The 7360-nt window shown below is 33.4% G+C and overlaps 1 long non-coding RNA gene across 1 annotated transcript; it reads left to right on the top strand.

Annotated features, from left to right (window-relative positions):
- Nucleotides 1-5760: 5760 nt before the first annotated feature.
- On the top strand, nucleotides 5761-6983 carry LOC130048172 (uncharacterized). Its single transcript, XR_008797016.1, has 3 exons — nucleotides 5761-5847; nucleotides 6032-6266; nucleotides 6604-6983. It is a non-coding gene; the product is annotated as an uncharacterized LOC130048172 (long non-coding RNA).
- The last annotated feature ends 377 nt before the right edge of the window (nucleotides 6984-7360 follow it).

Below are 7360 nucleotides of genomic sequence, written 5' to 3'. Positions count from 1 at the left end.
TTGGGATTAGAACACAATTAATCTAAATGAGCTTTCCTACCGCTTTGAATAATCTATATTTGATCAGGATGCCTGATTTCATTCCTTTTCTCAGAACTCTTTAAACGAATGTTATTAGAATTAAAATTTTTTTTTATCTCTTTTCCCATTGCACCATAGGTATAAAGTGAAGAGAGCGTCTCAGTCCTACGATGATGAATGGAAAGCGGACTATAAACAAGAGTGTCTGTAAATCGTATCGCACGCCCTATCCTACAAATTGAAACCCTTACTCATTAAAGATGGCGATTCCCTCAGCTGATAATCAATAGTGATCATCTACTTGTAATTATCAATTTACCTATATAATTTGATGACAATAATTCTTAATGATAAATTGAAGAAAAAATGGAGAAATTTTCTCAGGTAATAAATGCTAATGTATATATCAACGAATAAAAGGAAATTGCAACGTCATTAAAAATACTTTTAAAAATCCACATTCATCCAATTCATTTTTAACAGCCACAACACAGGCCCACTTTTAGATTCATATGTATTTTTGAATGGAAATAATAGGCCTTAGCTTAGCGCCTTAGAAGAGATTCATAGAGAAAAAACTATACTGAGTTTACTAAAGAATATCATATTATGTCTGTACACAGAACGTAGCTTTGTACTGGTTAACAAAGACACTGCATATATTTTACACTCGTACAAGTGTTAAGGCGTATATCATTTTGTTTGTTCAAATCTGATCCGTACCGTTCTTCGAAATGAAAGATTTGAACCTGAAGTAAACCTGCCACGTCTTCGTAATTCTAAAGGTTGTTTTTATCGATTAATAGTTCCTTGCAGAGTGTTTGACACTAAGATACCATGGATAATCTATTATATCATTGTAATGATCCATGTGGCACGTAAGCTTTCTATCAACATGTAGGGATGTGTTCCCAAAATTTGAATAAAATATCAAAAACTAAAATCAATGAGTATTTATTTCAACCAACATTCAAAATTTTGGTGCATTTATCGGTGTGTAGAAGAAGATAATTGTAAAATATATTAAAGGAAACGTTTTAATTATATAAAGATATAGATATTTTATTGTAAGCAATTGCATTATTAACAGCAAACTACCAATTCAACTTTATGACACACAGGATGCATGCAGCTTCTCAGTCGTTAACTCCATATTTATGTAGCAATATTCCATTATCACTTACACATGGTGCTTACATCCCTCAACTGAATCGGATATCAGGAGCTTGTTGGTCAGTTTTTAATCGAGGCAGGCTACTGACAAACAAGTTGATGATACGGGGATTGCAATTGTAAGGTGAAGATAACGAACAGTGATCAATTCAAAGTCAGCGTTTGGCAAATGCTGTGGTCATTATAACGATCTAGTTTGCCAGTACAACCTATCATTTGATTGAATGCTTTCCGACGTGTTTCATACTGATTGTTAGGTCGTTCTTGCCACACTGATTTTAACGGCTGATAACTCATCTTACCTGATCAAAATATAGGGCTCACGGTGTATGTGACCGGTCAACAGGGAATGTTTATTACTCCTAGGCGCCTGACTCCACATCTGGTATATCCAGGGGTCCGTGTCCCCCTTTCATAAGGATTAAATCAATGATAAGAGCAATTGGTATGAAAACTGAATTTCCGTATGCATTGTTGGCTTAACAGACTAGATGAGTATGTATCTGCCTTGATTGTTCTCATTAAACATTGATATATTTGGTGAATTGTTTTTACAACAGAAAGACATATCCAGCCTTCAAAGTGTAGCTAAATAAATTGAAGAACAATCAGTGATGTATCTGAATATATTAATTGTATTTGTGCAGATGCTGCTGATATTTTTACTAAATTCTCCGGAGATTTAGAAAAGACATTGGATACCTTTTATATTACATGTACTGTGTAGAGTGGAAATTAAAGGTTTATATTGATAGAAATGATTATATAAAATGCTAATTTTCTCTAAAGGTCCTATGTTTAAGAGATATTTATCATTGCAGCTCAGGTAGTATTTATAATGTGAAAGAGTTTGAATAACTTGACATTGCATTCCAGGCCAAGTTTCTTGTTGAAAACTTCAAAACACATAATAAGCTTATATGAACATGCACAAACACCTATGCATGGAGGGAGGTACAAGAAGAAAAAAAACGATAATTCAATCTACCAGCGCAGTGCTAGATTTCTCTGTTTCACAAAGTTGTTTTACTTGTTTTTATTTGAGGATGTGATATACAAGGCTATAAAAAGTTACAAGCGAACGAACGCATTCACTTAAGATTTCTGAAACTTATTTGTTGCTTGTAGAGCTCCACGTCATCAACCCTGTTATGAAACATGACGGTATTTTTTTTCTCTCTCCATTTTTCAATTAGTTATCTATTATTTATTTATTCATATTTTTTTGCTTATTTCAATGTGTATATAAAATGATTTCAGAGACCAGACAATGAAAATAAAGTTATAAATGTTCTTTTAAACATAATTTACTTACTTATTATCTCACCTGTACACGCAAATAACTACGAGTGTATAACCATATATGCTTGGATGCAGAGGACCTTGATAACGACGTCGTTGATGACATTGACGTTTTACCCATCTAGATTAACATATACGCTCGGAATCACTTTAAATTAGGGAATTATAGCTGATGCTGAGTGAGGGGCCCCGGATGGGAAGGGCCATATTACGCTGAGAACCCCATCCTCTGGTAGATAACATTACATGTAAGGTATTATCTGAATTGATATTGTAGAGAAAACTACCCTTTCAACATCTACAATTCAAATGATGATATAGCAAATGAAAACCATTTTAAAGTACTATGCAACCCTGTAAATATATTTTATATTGAAAGGTAAGGTGAATCTGTATATGGATAATTTGAATTGCGCAATAAAAGTAGACTGCTATGCTTATGATAATTCTATATGGAACACCTAGATTGCATTCATATACCAGGTAGTTTAACTTTCTTTTACTATTCCTTTTATTATGTTTTTTTGTGTGTGTGGATTTAAGCGTATCATCTATTACTGATTTCTATAATGATTTTCAATGACAAATCCATACAATACAACTCACGTACACCCCTCTCTACTTGCTCGTTGAAAATAGGTAATGTTTCATGATCTAAAGATAGCTAGTAATTTGTTGACTTGTAACCAAATAGAGTAGAACATTGATTATATATTACTCTGAGATAAGTTAAAAAAACTTCCTGGTTGAATTCATGTCGTCATTTGTTGCGAAATCACTCATTTAAATCTCCACACATTTATGTTTTATTATTTCATGCTGTATATATCACTTATAGCACATTTCACTCCATGTTCAATTTGATTATGTTACAATAAGGATTAAGATTAATTTATTCAGGCAGAGACATTGATGAAACTGCAGATCCATTTGGGGAGATTTGAAACTGGCGATGCAAGAGTTTGAGCTTGGAGGGTACTTTAAAGATACACCATTAATTCAGCAAAAATTCACAGAAAATGCCAAGTTCACGAAACGCCCTGTAATATCAGTTGTTCATTGCATGTTCTCTAGTCCTAATATTGTTTCTGACATTTCTCCTAGTCATAACTGTTCGCAACATTTCCTTTATTCCTTATATTATAGGTGGTATTTCCTCATATCCTAAATGTTCATGATGTTTCCACTTAGTTTAATCCCAAGTGTTCAAAAGCTAAAAGTCCTAAAATCTAATCACCTTCAAATTTAAGAGCCTGTATAAATTTTGTTTATTTACCATTTGATTTGATTTTGTTATATGGCTATCTATCAAAATCTGAATGTTAAAATAGAGCTACATTTATGGTACTTTACTTACAGTTGATGACGTCTTTTTGTGAGTTTTGAATTCTCAACTAGTTGTAAATAAAACTAAAAACTATCGCTGAAGAAAGAATGTATATATATATATATATATATATATATATATATATATATATATACGTTTTACCTGTAAAACAGTTAAAGCAGCTTCACGAAAGTGATTATCTCTGTCAGTATCAATCAGATATTGACATTTTGATGAATCATTCTACAGGAATTTAATTCCGTACATGTATTTGTATACATTTAAAGAAAAAACAAACAAACGTATAGGCTTATAACACAAATATTAAAGTATATGTAGGAAAAAGATTACAACCTTGCATTAGCAAACTCTTTATAAAATTTGAGAGAGAGTATAATATTTAACATTACTGACTGTGAAGAAAAAAACGGTCACAGGTATGTGTATATATGTTGGTTAATACTTCCTGTCGAAGTTCAACGATCCAGACATCGATCAGCGCTCGCTTTACCCGTGAAATCAAATCATTCCAATTGAAAATATATTTATACTTGAAAATAAAAAAACCGGATTATGCATAAAACTTGTTTTGTGTTTATACGAACGTACTGGGGAGGGGAGGGGAGGGGAGGGGAGAGGAGGGGGATGAACAACGATACTACATGTACGTACCTGTAGTGTACAGTTGTATATTTGGGACTACATGCAACTATATGCGACTACATATGCCAGAAGTGGTGTTAATCAAAAGTGGATGCTAAAAAATTCCAAAGAACTTTTAGTAAACTTGAAATTGCAGATTTTTCCCCAAATCAATAACATTAAAACCTAGGACTTTTCAACACTATACACGACCATTCCTCATGATAAAGTGATCAGTCATTCGAAAACTTACTTTGTTAAACATCACTCTGATTCCACGCACAAGTACCCTGAAGTTGAAATAAAAAATATGCTAGAGTTCCTCATTGACAATATCTTCGTGGTCTTTGGTGATCAGGTCTTCCAACAGTCTGTTGGAATTCCCATGTGCAGGAATTGCGCTCCTTTGTTAGCTGACCTGTTTCTATATTCATATGAAGCAGAATTTATTCGAAAACCTCTACGTGAGGAGAAAAAATATCTCGCCGTGGCCTTCAATTCGAAATTTCGATATATCGATGACGCTTTGTCTATTAACAATACTAACTTTCATTCATATGTCGATTTGATATATCCCCGTGAGCTCGAAATAAAGGACACCACAGAGTCGTCAACTTCTGTTTCATACTTAGATATTTGATTGAAAGTAGACATTAACGGCAAACTGACAACTCAGCTGTATGACAAACAGGATGATTTCAGCCTCTCCATCGCCAACTTCCCATATTTATGTAGCAATATTCCATTATCACCTGCATACGGTGTTTATATATGTCAACTGATTCGATATGAATAGCTTGTTCTGCGTATAGTCAGTTTTTAAATCGAAGTAAGCTACTGACAAACAAGTTGATGGCACAGGGGTTTCAACACTCCCGATTGAAGTCAGCATTTCGCAAATTATATGGTCGTTATAACGATCTAGTTCGTCAATACAACCTATCTTTGGTTCAAATGCTGTCTGACGTGTTTCATACCGATTGTTAAGCCGTTCTTGTCACCCTAATTTTGACTGCGGATAACTCCGTTTACCTGATCAGGATATAGGGCTCACGGCGGGTGTGACCGTTCGACAGGAGATGCTTTCTCCTCCTAGGCACCTGATCCCACCTCTGGTGTGTCCAGGGTTCCGTGTTTGTCCAACTATCTACTTTGTATTGCTTGTAGGAGTTATGAGATTGATCACTGTTCGTTATCTTCACCTTTCATTCAATAAACAAAGCGCATTAAATGTGCCTATCTCTATCAGTTACATCACAAAAAGGTTAAGGTTGTTTAATATTTAATTATTTTATAGTTATGGCTTAAATCTGAGGATAAAGGTGTTGCGCAATTATCATCAATGTGGATGTCTGATGCCAGTATACCCATAGTGGAGCAATGTAAGTGTCGATCTTCATATGACAGCAAGTTTTCAAAGACAGGTACACCATTCAAAATAAAAATAATGTCAATACATGTTTGGATCTATATCTATTATGATTATGATATACCCAAAGTAAGTAATAAATGGGTTCGAACTGTGAAGATAAATGTTTGACATGTAGATATATTGGAAATTTTCAGATATAAGACGGCAAATAAAACTGATGTAAACTATGCCAGTAGTTGGATAAAACATCCGAAGTCGACACAGTCAAAGGTCACAACAACAATGGAGGAATTAACTGCATCCTCATTCCTCAGGGCAACAGGCCATTGTGAACAACCCCATAAATTTTTAATTGAGGCTAAGTGCCCATTTTTAGCTTGAACAATGGCAATTAAAGAGGCCTGTGCAAATTTTGGTATTTCCTTCTTGGTAAGTCAGCATTATAGATTGAACAATTACGTGTATGTGTACCTAATACATGTACATTAGCTGTACATATATGTATTCATATTATGGATGTGTCCAAGTTTGTTATAACTTTAAAGTATCATTTTATGAATGAAATACAAATACTACTTAGGCTTCATTGTGATATTAGACTGTTAATGTTCTTTATAAACTTTGCTTGCAGCAAGTTTTGAATACTGCAGTACATTTATGTCAAAATAGGTATTAATAATTGCAGTATAATACTTTCACTACTAACCAGAGCACTTGTAAATCATGTATATTTCATCAATACATGTAATGACATTTGCCATTTTAGAATGTGATGCAAGGGATGGTTCGCTGCACCTCAAAACAAAATATGAATATTGGCATCAGATTCAAGGATGCAACAACACCTGAAAGACACCCAATGCTGTGATTTGCTAGTGTGGATTCCTTGTGACACTCAAATAGTTCACATTGATAAAGATGTATTATGGTCAACAAAGATTTTAAATGTGATAGAGTTTAATTATAATAATAAAGTATTTTTTGCAGTCTAAAACACAGACAAATAACCGCATGTTCATATACTTTATTATGATATCAGTGGTGCATCTATCAAAGTTATGTAATTACATGTATACTATTGAAAAAACATTATAGACAGAGTTTTTCTTATTGTAGATAAACCAAAATATATGTATAGACACAGTGTCCAGCTTTACAGAAATCATTAAATTACATGCATTTACTATAAACAATGGATTTTACTTTTGTTGTTAATAATGCAGATTTGAAAACCTTCAGAATGAGAACAAAGGCCTTTATTATTGATTGCATATTGTTTAACGTCCCTCTCGAGAATATTTAATTCTTATGGAGACGTTCCAAAAGGCTTTATATTCATATGAATATGTTGAAAAGTTATATTGCATATATGATATTCATTACTTTTAACTTTTAAAAATTTAATTTGGCAGGTATGTACAGATTTAAGGTATATATACATGCAATTAATCTAATGAGTTTGTAGGATTTATCTGCAATGTCCTTCATGGGGAACCTGCAAAATCACATGGGCCATATAAAGC

This window comes from Ostrea edulis, chromosome 7, assembly GCF_947568905.1.
Source record: "Ostrea edulis chromosome 7, xbOstEdul1.1, whole genome shotgun sequence".
NCBI classification, from domain to species: Eukaryota; Metazoa; Mollusca; class Bivalvia; order Ostreida; family Ostreidae; genus Ostrea; species Ostrea edulis.
This window is presented reverse-complemented; position numbering and strand designations above follow the sequence as displayed.